Below are 16,376 nucleotides of genomic sequence, written 5' to 3' on the forward strand. Positions count from 1 at the left end.
TTACCCAAGAGAAATGAAAAACACATGTTCACACAAAGACTTACGTACAAATATTCACAGCAAAATATTTGTAAATAGCCAAGACTGTAAACAGCCTAAATGTCTATCAACAGGTGAATGGATGAACAAATCATGGTACCTCCACACAGTGGGATATTACTCAGCAATAAAAAAACAAAAAAGAGAGAGAGAGAGAGAAGATGAACCAGGAGTTCTCACCGAGACTATGTGTTAAGGACACAGTATTGTCTCTGTGAGAATGTGGATTCGATCCCTGGCCCCACTCAGTGGGTTAAGGACCCAGCATTTCTGTGGCATGGGCCACAGATGCACTTGGATCTCATGTGGCTGTGGCTGTGGCTGTGGTGTAGGCTGGCAGCTGCAGCTCCGCTTCAACCCCTAGCCCAGGAATTTCCATATGCAACAGGTACATCCATGGGAAAAAAAAAAAAAAAAAAAAGGAACTGATGGCATATATCACTACGTGCATGAATCTCAAAAACATTACACTGAGTCAAACAAATCAGAAATGCAAAAAAGCCCATATTCTATATTGCCATGTCTGTGAAGCTGGAGAAGAGGCAAGATTAATCTGTGGTGCTAGAAATGGGATCAGGGAGTGGAGGCTGGGCATTGACTACAAAGGGACACATGGAGCTTTCTGTGATGAGGGAAATGGTCACTCCTTAACTGGAGTCATGCTTATGGGACTAGATAGATTTGTCAACTCTTGTCCAACTGTACACTTCAGCTGTGTGCATAATACAGTCTGTAAAATATTCCTCACTGAATAAAACCTTCCTTAATTAAGACAAGTACAAGGAGGAGTGTGACAGGAGCTCTGACTTGCGTGCCCTTGTCCTGCTCTTACTTCTTTTTTGCTGCAGCAACACCAGATCCTTAACCCACTGCACCCCCGACTGGTACCTCCACAGAGACAAGCCGGATCCTTAACCCCCTGCACCACAGTGGGAACTCTGTGCTGTTACTTCTTGAGACAGTGCACTGTGGGTCTAACAGACTGGAGGGGAAGCCTCTGGGCCAGAGGTCTAGCTTTGGACATCGCAGCCCAGGACCCACCGGACAGGTGACAGACAGTCCTTGGGACGCTGTCCTTAGCAGAACCCTGAGAAAGGAGTCATTTCCCAGGTACAGCAGAAGCAAGCAGACTCTTCCCCCAAAGCCAAGTTCTCTGGCCCAATTACGTGGGCAAGTTATTCAACCTTTGCTTGCCCCAGCCTCCCCATCTCTGAAGGGGAGAAATTCCCCAGGGTTTTGGTTAAGACTGAATGAATAAACCTTAAGTGTTCAGACTTGAGCCCAGCAGAGAAGACAGTGCATGATACATGCTGGCTGCTCGGGGACGGTGGGGGGGCTGAGGCGGCTGGGGGAGCGAGCTCAAGGGACAAGAGGGAAGCTGCATATCTCTTGCTACCTGTGCCCAAGGCACCATGCATCCCAGGTGTGGGCACGCACCGTGGACTCTGCCTATCAGGGGCGTTCATTTCCTAGGGCCACCATAACAAGGGACAACAATTAGGTGGCTTAAAACAACAGAAATTGGAGTTCCTGTTGGGGCTCAGTGGGTTAGGGGCTCAACATAGTGTCCTTGAGGATTTGGATCTGATCTCTGGCCTCACTCAGTGGGTTAAGGATCCTGCGTGGCCGCAAGCTGCGGTATAGATTGCAGACGCAGCCCGGGTCTGGTATCGCTGTGGCTGTGGCTGCGGCCAGCAACTGCAGCTCCCATTTGACCCCTAGCCCAGGAATGTCCATATGCGACAGGTGCAGCCGTAAAAAAACCAAAAAGACAAACAAAAACACCCAGAAATTTATTCTCTCACTGTATGGAGACCAGAAGTCCAAAATCAAGGTGCTGCGGGGCACCCATGCTCCCGAGTCTCCAGGAGAGGATCCTTCCCTTCTTCCAGCATGTGGGGGGCCCCAGTGCTCCCTGGCTTGTGGCAACCTCCTTCCAAACTCTGCCCCCATTAGGACACGGCCGTCTTCCCTCTGTCTCTCTGTGTTTAAATCTTCCTCTTCATATCAGGACACCGATCACACTGGGTCAGGGTCCACTCTGCTCCAGTCTGACCTCATCTTAACCTGTCTGCAAGACTCTGCAAAAAAGTTACCTTTGCAAGTCCCAGGGGACACAGTCAACCCAGAACACGGGGTCTCTACTCTGGACGGGGTGTATCTGGAGGAGGTTCGGTACACGCGTGTGTCTGGGTGTGTCATCACGCAGGTCTGTGCAGGGCCCACCAGCATGGTGCATGTGCGCTCACACCTCCAGGCCCCGGCCGTGTGGACCTGTGCATTGGGTTCCGTGGTCCCGTCTCGAGTTTAAATCCAACGCGGCAGCGTCAGTCTTTACGAATGGTCTTGTTTTCGCCCCCGCTCCCCACAGGCCCCTGTGCTCATAAACAAAAGGTTTTCAGTGACTTTCCAAGAGTAAAATGAGTTCTTTCCTGACTGACTTATTTCCTCCTCTAACTGTACACGGACCGCCCCCCTTGACTTACGGAGGAAGAAAGACAAAAGGCCAGGACTCAGGCTGACCGTGGGCGCCTGTACACACTTTCACAGGCAGCGGATGGGGCGTGGTTTTCAGAGCAAACGCCGAGGGCCCCTGGGGTCTTCTTGACTGAGATAAACACCTGCAACCATCCCCAGACCGCCTCACACCATCACGGCTTTCTACTCTAGAACTGCGTATATATTTTAAGGTGCAAACATTAACACCGATATCTCAGTTTTTTAAGATAAAAATACCAATAATAATTCACCACTGCCACCGCCACCCCCAGTTACCCTAAGGCTGCTGCTAGTTTCTCCATTAGCAAGTGGGAACAGGGGGCAGGGTAAGGCGGTGGAGAGCACAGTTCCGCCTGCCCTCCTTCTGCCCCCCCAAGAAATGGAGGTTCAGCTGTGGCGATCGCCCCGCCTGGTCTAAAAGCAACTGGACAGACAGCCTAAGCCACAGATTCTCACTGCCTCTTTTCAGAGACATACAGTTTACGAAAGTGGGCAGAAAGTTCGAGACCAGACTCCCCCCTCCTCCTTGGACAGGAGGGAAGACGGAGGGCTGGGAAGGAATTTGGCCTTGCCTAAGCTCAGCGTCCAGGCTCTCCTGCCTCCCCCTCTCCATCTCGTTACTCTCGAGGGTGGGGAGGAAGAGAGGGGTGGTGGAGGGCAGGCACAGAAGAGAGCCACAGGAGAGCACCTCGGAAGGCACAGAAACCCCCTCTCCAGCTGAAGGTTCCTCTGCAGCCCCGACTTCCCTCCCAGGGAGTCCAAGGTGTGCACCGCCTGCCCCGGCCCCCTCCGGCTGATCTGCTTAACCCAGAGACACCATTTCTCCCGCGCTTTGATCCTGCAGGCACCGGCAGTTTTTTGTTCTATTATTCACTGCTGCACTGTCTCTCCTTATTACAGACTGTGGCCGGCCTGCCCACTGCCTCCCCAAGGCCACTGGCTCATGTCCATCAGTAACTCAGTAACAGTGACTGCGTCTGAGATGCCTTTGGGGAGAGGGGTTTGCACCACTTCCGAATCAGAGTTTTCTATAAACCTGCTTCTGGGAAGAGAGTAGGAGAAGAAGACAATATAGGCATAAAAATTACAGACGTGCCTGCAAAGAGGCTAAGAGGCATGTCTCCTCTGCCCAGCTGACTGGGCAGGGTTTGGAGGCAAAAGCTCTTGTGTGCGTGTCCCCCAGAGCAGCCAGGACGCAATCAGACATCAGTCACTAGCATGTATTTAACGAGGGAATGCAGGACGGAGCGTCTCCTCCCAAGCCTCAAGCCCATTCCCTCCAAAGACAAGGGAAACAGAGCACAGAGCCTCGTGGCACTTCTACCTATCTATACAGCACGGGGGAATAAATTCGTTTACCCACAGTCCACACACACACACACACACACACACACACACACACACACACACCAGAGAATGTAAGACCTATGCAGGCATAGGCTGTATCCCCAACACCGAGCACAGTGCCCAGCACATAGTAGGTCCTCAACTAATGTGTGCAATAAATGAATGGACTGGGTCTCCCGAGCCCTGGGGTTTCATTGCGGCTCAGCCACCAGCTTGCTGATTCACACGGGCCAGTCCCTTCCCCTCCCTGGGTCTCAATTTGTCCCTCTGGGTCTGGAGGGCTTTGGGCCAGATCTCCAGGGAGGTCACCCAGTCTAGACATTTCTTGAGGAAGAACACCAGTGTCACCATACAGAGTCACCCTGTGAGCCTTCCAGGCCCCTGTTCTGCCCCTGGCATCTTCCTCCACAGGAAATCTCCATGGGCACCTCCATCACCAGGTGCTTTGAGGACCTGGGAGAAGCGGGTATGAAGGGGTGATAGAGTCAAACACCGTTATCTACGGCCGGGGCGAATGTTCGGCGACTAAAGAAATGCCCTCGGATGGAATGCACGGCTTCTGAAACAGGGGCAAAACTTTCATAAGTTCGTACCTTCATCCCTCTGTTTTTTCCTTTTTGGCCACACCCACCATCTGTGGAAGTTCCCAGGCCAAGCAGCCCCAGCAGTGAAAACACCTGATCCTTAACCTGCTGAGCCACCAGGGGTGTCCCCATACCTTCATTCCTGAAGTTGCTCTCCTCCCACCAAAATTCCAGGCACTGGAAGCCCCTGTGGTGACACTGGATGATATCCATCAACAGAACGGAGCCAGCAGCTGGGAGATCCTGAGAAACAGGGGAAGCCCTAAAGAAGCCATTTGCCAGCAGGCAGCCCTAGAAATACAGGTGGAACGGAACAGGGGCAGAGGCCAGGGTCGCCTTTGATGGATACATCTTTAAATCTCCAAGGAGAGAAAACCCACCCCAAATTGACTGCTCCAGACAAGCAGAGGGTGGGACCACAGAAGATCCTGAACAACTCAGAGTCGGGAATTAGGGGAGGACGGGGCCTGCCCAGGAGAGCAACTGTATGCAGAGAACTGTATGCAGTGTGGCTCCCTCTGCGGACTAAGGCACAGGAGTCTCCTTCTCCTGGGGGCGTTCACCCTCAGCTAAGCCTTCGCTGCTGGGCCCCCTTCAGACATTGTTCTGACTGGGTGGGTCCCCACCTCGCCTCTCTGGAACTGCCACTAGTCCATGTCTTTGTTGGGTTGGCAAAGGGGTAGTGGGTATCCCCCAGTTTACTGGCCCGGGAGGTGGAATTTGTAGGCTGGCCAGGGTAGCTCTTAATTCCTTCATTCTAAGTCTTGATACAAATACTGCAACACCCCCACCGCCTACGCCGCCGCCTCCTGCCCATAGCAGCAGCGCTGTTTTGCCAGGAGCGCCTAACTCAAGGTCAGCGAGCCCTCAAGGCCACGAGGAAGGGAGGAGGGGGCGGTGGTTCCCAGCACTGCTGTCACCTGACCCTTCCTTTGCAGGCTGCTGACTCCCAAACAATACGGTCCACGCCGGTTTGCAGAGTACCTTCCGTCTAGTTTTCCAGGAATCCATTCCCACCAAACAAACACGCGGGTTCCCGTGGCCCTGCGCGGACCTGGAAAAACACCGCTTTTGGCTGGGCTCCCAGCGGGCGGCTTGCGGTCTGCTCAGGCCAGCGCGGCCCAGGCTGGATGGACGAGGCCCTGCTACGGCGCCCAACTTCCACTAGAGGGGGGCCTCGGGCCGCACAACGTGCGACCGCGCCCGGCTCGCCCGCGCCTGCGCAGAGCCGCGGCTGCCCCTGACCCGGCGCGCGCCCCGCGCTTCCGGCGGCCGGGATGGCCGGGGTGCTTGTGGGCCGCGTGTCCTGAGCGCTGGTCCTTCGGTCCTGGGAGGGAGCCGTGGGCGGATTTCAGCTCTCCGGGCCGGTCAGTCTTGCTCCGAGACCCTGGAGATGCGATAAGCGGCAGGAGCTGGTGTCGCGCCGCGAGTTTGGGAAGAATCCCCGGCGGCTGGGAGGCAGGACGGCCGCCCTGCCTTAAACCCAGGGCCGATTTCTTCGGGCCTCAGCGGCCCGCCTCGCACTTTCCGGCCGCCCCGCAGCCCCTCCTCCGGTCCACTGTTTGGCCATCTATCTGGCTCCTCGCCAAGCAGGGTGGCCTTGAAGCCTTATGTTGAGAAGTCGCACCGACCTGGAGGCCCGGGTGCGCGGAAGGGCCACTGCAACGACCAGTTTACAAAGAGCCCCAGGACCAGAGGACCGCACTGCTCTTACTGTAAGCTTCACGGTCAGAGCAGGAAACGACCTCAGAGCTCAGCCAGGCTCGGATGAGATAACTGGAAAAGTACATGGTCCAAGGTCACAGAGTTTGCTGGCGAGGAGCAAATCCAACCGCTCCAGTCCCGACTTGGACCCTCCGCCCCAGCTCTTGGGAGAATCGGAGCTCCTTACAAGGGCCGCAGGCATCAGCTGCCCCTGCTTAGCACCACACACGCCACCCTCTTCTCCGGCTCATCTTGATCTCTAGGCTTTGCTAAATGCCATGAGCCCAGCCTCCAGCAGCCCCTGCCTCTGCGGCCGCGGCGGCAGCAGCAGCAGGCTCACTGCGACTTGTCAAGTTCTCAGTTCACACACCATTTCCTCTGGAAAGCTTTCCAGCCTTTCCCTGCGCCCCTCCCAGGGAACGCTCTCCAACAGGGCGTTCTGGGAATCCCATGCAGAACCTCCCTACTTGTCCATCCCAGCGTCCCCTTCCCCACCAGAAGACTTCCAAAGGCCTCACCAGCATCTAGGCCAGCCCTGAGCTCACCATGGGGATTCCGTGGACAGGTGATGAATGAGTGAATGGGTCAGAGCCAGCCTATCTCGGCCCCCAGTTTCTGGGCCTGGGTACTTCCCACTCTGTTGCCCACTGGCCCTTTACCTCTGGTAACTGAAGTGAGATTTATGGCATGGAAGCACCCAGGCTATATGGCAAAGGTGGGGAAACCAAGTCAGAATGAGAGCCAGTTCTTGGAAGACTGTTAGATCCTTGCTTCTGCAGCCAAGGGAGTAATTTTCCAACGCTGCGTTTTCCCTGTCACTCCACTCTGCGTGGGAATTTCTAACTTAACGGCATTCTTGTCATTTCCCTCAGCGAAATGGCCTCACAAAGGTTTCAAACTATGGGCCTAGGATTTGACAGAGGGCTTCAAGGGGCTTCATGTGGCCGCTTCAATCAGAGCAGCACCATTTTCCTTTTCTTTTTTTATTTTCCAGGTAGTTCTTGTGAAAAAGAAAAGGAGCCAATGTTTCCATTAATGCTTCAAGAATGTTCAGAACTCGACGGCGCCAAAGGATTGCAGAGCAGAGCGGCTGAAGAGCTGTGAACAGTTCCAAAGGCTGTGGCCTCCATTCCCAGTGAAGCCCGAATTACAACTTGCCAACCTGCTAAGCCTTCCTCCTCCTCTTTCAGGTGGATCCGTGTTTCTTGTTCCTCGTTGTTTCGTCTTCCCTTAGAGCAAAGGAATCTGTCATTTAATGGGGGATACACCGAGGAGCCGAGAGTTTGTCTTTTCAGCCTGTGTCACAGTTGGAGGGAAAGTTGCTAAGTGACTTCTTAACTGAAGAAGAGAGAGAGTAGGACATTTTCTGCTTTCCCTTCACAAAACATTTTGTTGTTGTTTGAGGCCTTAGTTGTTTTTTATTTTTTCCTTCCGGTGGGCCCCCCACCCCTACCCCCCGCCCAGAGAGGTTCAGGTCCCTGGAAGAGAAACTTTGCCGATGTGATTACCTTAAGAATCTTAAAGAGATCATCCTGGATGATCCACGTGGGCCCAGTGTAATCGGAAAGGTCCTTACCAGTAGGAGGTGGGCGCGTCAGAGTCCATGTGTCAATGGAAGCAGCGGCTGGAGTGGATGCAGTGGGAGAGAGACCCAGCCGAACAATGATGGCTTGGAACATTGGAGGAAGGGGACCCAGGTCCCAGAATGCAGGTGGCCTCGGAAAGGGAGAAAAAGTCGGGAAACAGATTCTTCCTTTGAGCCTCCCGGGGGAACACAGTCTTGCCGACACCTTGAATTGAGCCCACTGAGACCAACTGTGGACTTGCGGCCTTCGGAGCAGGAAGGTAAGACACGTGCGTTCTTTTTAAGCCACTACATTTGAGGTAATTTATCCCAGCAGCAGCAGGAAACTCATACCCCGCCAAAGGGGAAATTCCTGCCCTTCTTTCCACTTTAATGGAAAGAAGGGGGTTCCCTGGAGACGGAAGACCACTGGACTGGAGCTGTTGGGGGAGGAATGGTAGGGGCTCCCTGGACATACACACATCCTTCGTCATTCCAAAGGGGTGAAAGCCAGCACCACGGGCTGTTATCTGTGTGGCACTTCCACGCACTGTTTTAGCCTTTAACTGTTCATGTGGCCACTTTTATTTCCCTTGTTATTGGCCTGAAAGAAGCCCAGATGGTATTCATCTTTTTTTTTTTTTTTCTCCTTTTTAGGGCCACACCTGCAGCATATGGTTCCCAGGCTCGGGGTTGATTGGAGCTCCAGCTGCCTGCACCACAGCCACAGCCACACCAAGTCCAAGCCGAATCTTCGCCCTTCGCCATAGCTTATGGCAACCCTGGGTCCTTAAGCCACTGAGTGAGGCCAGGGATCGAACTCCACATCCTCATGGATACTAGTTGAGTTCTTAACCCACTGAGCCACAACGGGACCTCCCGGCATTCATCTTTATGTCCCTTTTGTTCCTAGTGTCTTTTTCGATTCCATGAGGCATTTCACACTTCCCAGAGCCCTAGTGTGGCCATATTCATTTTGCATCTTATCACAATTCTCATAAAGTCAGGCAAGACTGGTAGTAGTCGTATTAATATTTTTCATGTTACGAAAGACAAGCATTCAACTTTCTCTGACACCTAGGCTCCTGTTGCCCCAGTATTCCTTCCATTTTATCTGCAAAGTGAATGCCTGAGCACCAGTGAGGAAGCCGAAGCACTTGCAGATGTCTAAAGGTCCTGAAACTGGGCTCTGGGGGGCCCAGGGTTGCTATGGGGACCACCTGGCTTCTTCCCTCTTAACATAGGAGGAAATTATTTTGTCCACCTGGTGGTGGAGGGAAAACTCCACAGCAGAGAAACCCATCCTGCTTCTCAAGGACACTGAGGGATGTTGATGGGAAGAGGGAAAAGGCCCCTCTAGTTCTGGTTCCGGGTGCCAGAGGCAGGCAAGGCTAACCTCGGGGGTCCCTGCTGTGCGCCAGTGCTTTCTTCATGGACTGTCCTAAGGAAATGTCGCTGTGGAGGTAGGGTTAGCAATGGTCATGCTTTGGGGCTAGACCTCAGGAACTGGCCTGAGGACAGGTCGGAAGAGAATGGTACCCATCACAGTTGGTTTCTCATTTAAAAAAACAAACAAACAAAAACTTTGTATCCCATCAACATTCTCATTTACAGAGCCAGCACTGTCTCTGGAATTGGAGACAGTTTCAAGTCATAGGTCTCCACTTACCAGTGGTGTCACTTTGGCAACTCACTTTGCCTGGATGCGATCCCAGTTCATCTGCAGAACACAGATAACACCTACCCTGCACATCGTGGGGAAGATAAAAATAATATATGTAAAATACCTGGAAAATAAGCAGCCCTCAAATGATAGCCATATTATTCATAATTAAGGAAACAGGAGGCGAGGATTCCTCAAGGTTGAGCAGCTGGTGAATAAATGGTGGAACCAAGACCCCATCCCCAATCCAAGTCTGTTACTTACTCATCCAAAGCCCCTTCACTCCCCAGAACCTTTTGTGGCCAAGGGCCGGCCCTCCAAGGCAAAGCTTCCCCGCCAGGCTCTCACAGAAAGCAGCCAGGGCTGCTTCTGAGGTCGGCCTCCACCCAGACCCTGCTGGAAGCGGCGCGTTGCACAGCTGCACACATCTGGAACCCCGCCGGCCTGGAGCCCCGAGGGGCGTGCAGCCTGCAGAACCCTCTCTGCGCAGGGAGCCATCAGGGTGACTGTGTGCATCTCCTCCGTCCCGCAGATGCCGCCCCCCCCCCCGCCCCTCTCCACTCCTGCCTGCGCGCGGAGGGGCCCTGATCCCGCGGTCACAGTGGACCCCCGGGCGGCGCCAAGCGCAGTCTGGGTGGGGCAGCTCCCGGCGCGCGTCCCTTCGGGGAGCCGGCCCTTCCAGCCCAGGCGGCTGGGGCGGCGGTGGGGGGCGGGCAGCGAGGCGCGCAGGGAGCCCCGGGCGCGCACACGGCTGCAAACTTGAGCCAAGAGCCCTCGCTTTCGCCCGCGTGGACGATCGGAGGTGCCCGCCAGGGAGGCCCCAGGCAGCCGCCGCCCCGGGCGGCCGGGAGGCGTCGGGAGAGGGGCCCGGCGCGGCGGCGCTCGGCCCGCCCTGGCCCGCGGCCCGCAGGGTTCAGACGGGGCCAGGACGGCCGAGAGGCGGCCGGCCTGCGCCAGGGGCTGCGGCCAAGGCTGACGCGGGGCGCTCAGTAATGCTTGGACCAGCCGGCGCGGCCCCAGGGCTCCGCGGGGCCGCGCGGCAGGGACCCTCCCCGGGCAGCGCAGCCAAGCCGCCTGCAGCGTCCTCCAGCTTGGGCGGCATCCCCGTGTCCCGCGCGCCGAGACCGGGAAACGCGGGCTTGGTCCCAGGACGTGTCCCCTCAGGGACTTGTCGCACAGCCCTGGCGACAAGGGGGGTCCCTGAGGAGACGGTGGGAGGAAGGGAAACTCGGGCCCGTTCTTCGTTCTCCTGTGCGGTCCGCCCGCGCACACGCGGGTCAGGCGGCCCCGGAGCACCGCCAAGGGCCGGCTGCGCGCAGCAAGGAGGGGCCGGCGCGTCCAGAAAGTCTGCACTTGCTTTACCTGCATGACAAGCACAGGGACCCAGAAGCTGGCCTGTGCTTCTCGGCGCCCCCCACCCCGGCCCCAGGAGGCTTCCCCGAGCTCTCACTTATCCAGCCTCATTGTGATTCAAAAGACTGCAAACCGGAGAAGCTTTGCGTTTTACTGGGTGCTTTCAGTCCTTTCTCTCCGAGCCACCTTGGGACCGGGCAGGGCTGGCATCTGTTCATTTCACAGGTGAGGAAGCCCATCGGTGAGCAGAGTCTGCGCTTCCGTGCCCTCGGCCTAGCTAGGCTCTAGCGAAGGAAGGCTGAAGGCCCTGCTCCCAGTTCTCTCTTGGCAGGGGGCCAAGTTCCTTTAGGGATGGCCTCTATTTCTCTGCGAATTAGGGCTGAGTCACTGCTACCTGGAGAGGTGATGACAGTAAGTGACAAGGAAGCAGGTTCTCCTTATGGCAGAAGAAATTGCTGCGAGTGGCCTTTTTAGATGCTTCCCTTCCGGTTGGGAGCCGGGCACTCCTGGCCCTAGAGCAGGGATTGTGTCTTGTCCCGGAGCTTGTTTGCACATTATCCCAGACCCACCGAATCAGACCCTCTGGAGATAGAGGCCAGCAATTTTGCTTGAAGAGGCCTCCAGACCATCCTGTCTGAAGAACGACTGATCTAGAAAAACCTCTGTATAGGCTAGAGGTGGGCCGTGCATCCAAAGGGCTGAGGGCCACACTGCTTAGAGGCCCAAGAAGGCAAGAAATGGACCGGGAAGTCCATGGTTAGCTACCACGTAATAGGTCCATTCCTCAGTCTCTGTTGTGTGTGTGTATAAACCTTTGGAGCTCCATAAAATATAGGTAAGAAAGGAGACTTTTAGGGCCCCATACGAAATTCCATTCACAAACTCACTCAACGCACAAACACACTCTAAGTACCTGCTATGGACCAGCCACTCAGCAGGCTCAGGATGAGCTGGATGTTAGCTGACTCTTGAAGTTGAAACAGATGCAACCAGGTCATTTCATGAAATGGAACTTCACAGTTTTGGTGCGTGAGGTAATCAGTGGAGCAGACGCTGCTGTGCCCTTCCCCCTGGCTGGCAGAAGTGTGGCACAGGCTGGGTTAAAGTACAGAGCCAGCCAGGGATTGGGGGGAAGCTGCATTTCTTTCTGCTGGCCCAGTGATTGACTTGGAAGTGGGCATCAGATCAGGTGTGATGCTGGCCAGTGAGATATGGGGGGGGCACTTGCTGGGGAGCTAGCCGATGAAGAATTTTCCTCCCTCTTTAAAAGGGGCATAAGGAAAGTCCATTCCCTTGTTTGTTTTTGGATGTCGTTACCTGGAACCGCCACGATCCTTCTCGACAAGGAAAGAAATTAGCCTAGAAGGGCAAGCAGCATACTGGGGTGACAGGGAAGAAAATCAGGAAACATCTGGCATCTTCATGACATTGTTGAGCCATTAAATTAATTGACCTTGGTGGCAGTGAGGGTGGGGGAGTGTGTTCGAGGAGAGTGGGGGGGGGGGGGCGGGGGGGAGCAGGGGAACCCTCAGGATTTTCTTATTAAATGAGATAAGTATTTTTCATATTTTGACCACTTTTAGTTGGGTTTTCTGTTATTTGCAGCCCACACATCCTAATAGAATGGATGCGGCTAGAATCCCACTGGAATACATGAGCAGCAGGGAAAAAGTCTGATGGAACATCAGAGGGGGTCATTGAGAGACCGCTCGGGACTTCTGGCACGTCTAAACACTGGCTTACCGTGTCTCCCATATCTGTCTGAGGAGTCCCCAGCTGTTACCTTCTTGTCATCCGCCCCCTTTTTGAGACCCCTGTTTTCTCTTTTCTACCAACTGGCTGCTACGCTCTGTAATTTCCAGTTCAACTTTCCAAGAATGAGACCCTGGTTGGCCTCATTAACTACACTTTTTCGGATCCTTGTGGGCCACTGGTCAGTCTGTGAAGTGGCTGTCCTTGAACCAGAGTCCCACCCCTAGTCTAGATGGCCGGGGAAAGGAGGGGGGGACAGCCAGCCCCAACTCCGCCCGAGGCGCAGGTGGTGGGCTGGGCAGGTGCCCTTAGGAGGAAACAGTGTTCTCGGCAACTCCCGAGATGGACTTGCCAGCACAGCAAGTTCATGGGGCACAATGAAATGGCAGTGCCGAGCCAACCAGGGTCAGAGCAAAGGAATCCACGCCTACCACAAGCCCCCTCTGCTGTAGATCTGTTATAGACCCAAGAGTAAGGGGTGCCTGGCCAGATGCCTGCCCAGATCCTAGATCTGCCCCAAACACAGCCACACTGCTCAAGAAACATCCCCGCCCCAAGTGCTCCCCCGCATCCTTCCGCACAGGAAGCAGACACGCTGCTGTGGTCCACATGACTTTTCCACATGGCACTTTATGGCAGCTGTTGTGAGAGTTGTTTTGTTGCCTCCGTCATAGTGGAACCCTTTGCGGCACAGCAGGGTGTCGGGATGTGTGAGCAGCAGCAGCAATGATGGCTCGGGAGCCGAAGTGAGGGCACACAGAGGAGCATTCCCCAACTCAGAGCTGTAAAGATGCATGTGGGATGGAGGCTCCTAGGAACCCACGTGGGAGAGCGCGACACTGCTTCTGCCGTGTTTACGGCATTCTGATAGTATGTGTGTGGTTCTTTCCTTAAGAGCAAGTTATCACACGTGGAAGGGGCGCAACCCGAGGTGCTTCTGTCACTCATTAGTTCTGTATCCTTAGGCGGGTCGCTCAAACTTTCTGAGCCTCCGTGTCTTCATTGGTGAAACGTGCCCAGTGAGACTTCAACTTGGAGGATTGCCGTGATCCTTATATGCAGTAAGGCCCCCGAGAAAACGTTAAGCACAGGATGTTATACCATAGTATTATGGGGGTCATTCTAAAAGACCCCTTCCCTGGGATGGTGCCATTGACCGGGTGCTGTGGTGTCTGTCACCCAGCTCAACAAATGAGCTGGGGATTCCATGTGGTCATCACATCGGAGATGAGAAATGCCCATAAGGTGCCCAGTGGTTGGCGGGGTGTTACGAAGGAGACACTTGGGTGAATGCGAACCTGCACAGGAAATGGAGAGGAGCCACGGCAGCGTCAGGAGCCGAGCCCCGGTGCGAGTCATCGTTTGATGCCACCTCAGGTGTGGAGCAGGACCCAGGCCTGATACTGGCTGGAACTCTGAGACCCTGGGGAAGAAGCTCCAGTTCACCAGGGAGCAGAGCCCACTGCTAGCAGCCAGGGAGTGGTGCTGAGGCAAGCCGCTCGGCACTGGGACACGGGCCCACAGTGGGAATGGGATTCTCAGGACTGGGGAGGCGAAGGACCTTTGGGGGAGTGGGAAACATATTTAGGAATTTGTGGGACTCGAGTCAGGAAAGGTCTCTTCGAGCCCTGAGAGCACGCACGCGTCCAGTGTAGCTACCTGAGTCTCTAGATGAGAGCTGGGCCTGGCCACCACCTTGATTTTAGCCTTGTGATAGGCTGAGTGGGAACCAGCCACTCCATGCTACTTTCAAAACTTGAGTTGCAAGATAGTAAGAGGTGTTGGTTTAAGGCTCTAAATTTGTGATGAGTTCTGTGCAGATCAGGGAAGCCCAGTGTGTTGCAGGCTTAGGACCTAGAGATGTGTCCACCTTCATCCTACGTATGATTTAGTCTTTCCCACCTTTGTTTCCCATTAGCTTATTTATATATTTTTTAAAAGTCACAACCTGATCGCTAAGAATCAGGAAGTATTTGTACCGAAATGCCAATAAAATATAAGAAAACATAAGAAAAATACAAAGTTTGCATTCTGCTTCTGTCAGTTGGTGTGGCTTTGGGAAAGTCTCTTAACCTTCCTGCATCTTAGTTTCTCATCTTTAAAACAAGAATTATAATGTTTATTTACTGTGTTTGAATCAAATTCAAGCCACATAATGTATTCCAATGTGCTTTATAAACTATGAAGCTGTACAGAGATGAAAGCCATTCTTTTTCTGAAGCCAGAACAAACAACGGGATGTCTGGGGAAGCCAGGTGAGCCAGTGGCAGTGAAAATCTAGCTAGAAAATCTAGTCGCCTGATAGAGAAAAGAAAAGTAATAAGGAGAGCCCCTAGGAGAAGGAGCTAAGAAGTAGCTACAAGAGCTGTTTCTCCTCAAGAGTGCTTTCATTCCACAGATAAGAAGAGTGTGTGGAGAAACATGGCAGACTATTCTCAGTATCACCAATAACTAGATTTTAAATCCTAGGTGGGGGAGTTCCCTGATGGTTCATCCAGTTAAGGATCTGGCATTGTCACTGCTGTGGCTCAGGTTGCTGCTGTGGCATGGGTTCTTTTTTTTATTATTGAAACATATTTAATTTACAATGTTGTGACAATTTCTGCTGTAAGCAAAGTGACCCAGTCATATATAATATATAAAATATATAATACATAAAATACACACACACACACACATATTGGGTATAGTTTGCTGTGCCGTACAGTAGGACCTCATTGCTTGTTCAGGTCTATCCATGGCTCAGGAACTTCTGCATGCCTTAGGCATAGCCAAAATAAAATAAAAATAAAATAAATAAAATAAAATCCTAGGTGAGAAAAAAGTAATATGACCCTCCCCCAAAAGGCCAAATAAATTGCTTAGAAAGCCAAGGAAAAAGGAGGCAACAGTTTAATACTTTATGTAATGAGGATATTAAACAGAACAAATGAATGGAGTCAAACGCCTACAAAGGAGAGGAGAAGCAGAAGGAAGTTTCTTACAGGAAATGTTATCATTGCCTGAAGACAGAACCTGCCTATACTTAATAATGGCAAGTGAAACATCTTACACAGGAAAACGATCGTTGGGAAAAAAAAAAAAAAAAAAGGCTGCAGGCGCTGTGTGGCAGCAGCTTATGGGAATTGAATCCATAACAAAGAGAATCAGACAAGAGATGAGTGATAAGCACACCCAAAAAGAACAAAAAGACAGATGTGAAAAATTCTACAACTGCAAACAGCATCCAAATTATCAGGATGTTTGTTAAGGATCAGATGGCAGTAGCTATACAGATAAATACTTAAGAGAAAATTCAGAAAAGGAAAAGCCAGCGCCGATGCTATATTTACCCAACAATAACAACAGAGTATTTTGCTTCCTGCCTGTTCCATTGTTTATTGACAATGAAGCTGCGTTTTTAAGATGTGAACCCAGGCAGTATGAAAACATACATTCCAGGTCCATTTACAAAATTAATTAAAAACTTTCACAAGCATACAAAATTTTGTACTCATGCTAGAGATGGAACAAACTGAGAACAAATTCCAGGACGTGAGGCCAGATCATCTATGCCACAGAGAAGAGCTATGTTTAGGACCTCGAGGTAATTTAAGATGGACACAGGCTTGAGTTCAAAGCTCAGCTCTAACCACTTATCATTTGTGAGATGCTGAGCGTGCTAACTGGCCTCTCTAAAACTGAGAAAATAAACACTATAAGGTTTTGGAGAGGGCTGAGTGGAATAATGTGAATAAATACTGGCTTATAGTCAGTGATCAAACATGGTGACTGATTTTTAAACTACTAATGTCTTCCCAGCTGTGCAGTAAGGGAGATGACTAAATACACCACCGGAGCCTTTCCACCTTTCAGGTCTTATGGTTTCACC

At 52.8% G+C, this 16,376-nt stretch overlaps 1 long non-coding RNA gene across 1 annotated transcript; it reads right to left on the reverse strand.

Moving 5' to 3' along the window:
* Positions 1-1,831: 1,831 nt before the first annotated feature.
* Positions 1,832-5,751, reverse strand: LOC125110602 (uncharacterized). The gene is made up of 3 exons (XR_007130674.1): positions 5,454-5,751; positions 4,604-4,712; positions 1,832-2,414 (listed from the first exon to the last, which is right to left on the reverse strand). It is a non-coding gene; the product is annotated as an uncharacterized LOC125110602 (long non-coding RNA).
* Between the last annotated feature and the right edge of the window lie 10,625 nt (positions 5,752-16,376).

This window comes from Phacochoerus africanus, chromosome 11 (genome assembly GCF_016906955.1).
Source record: "Phacochoerus africanus isolate WHEZ1 chromosome 11, ROS_Pafr_v1, whole genome shotgun sequence".
Lineage (NCBI taxonomy): Eukaryota > Metazoa > Chordata > Mammalia > Artiodactyla > Suidae > Phacochoerus > Phacochoerus africanus.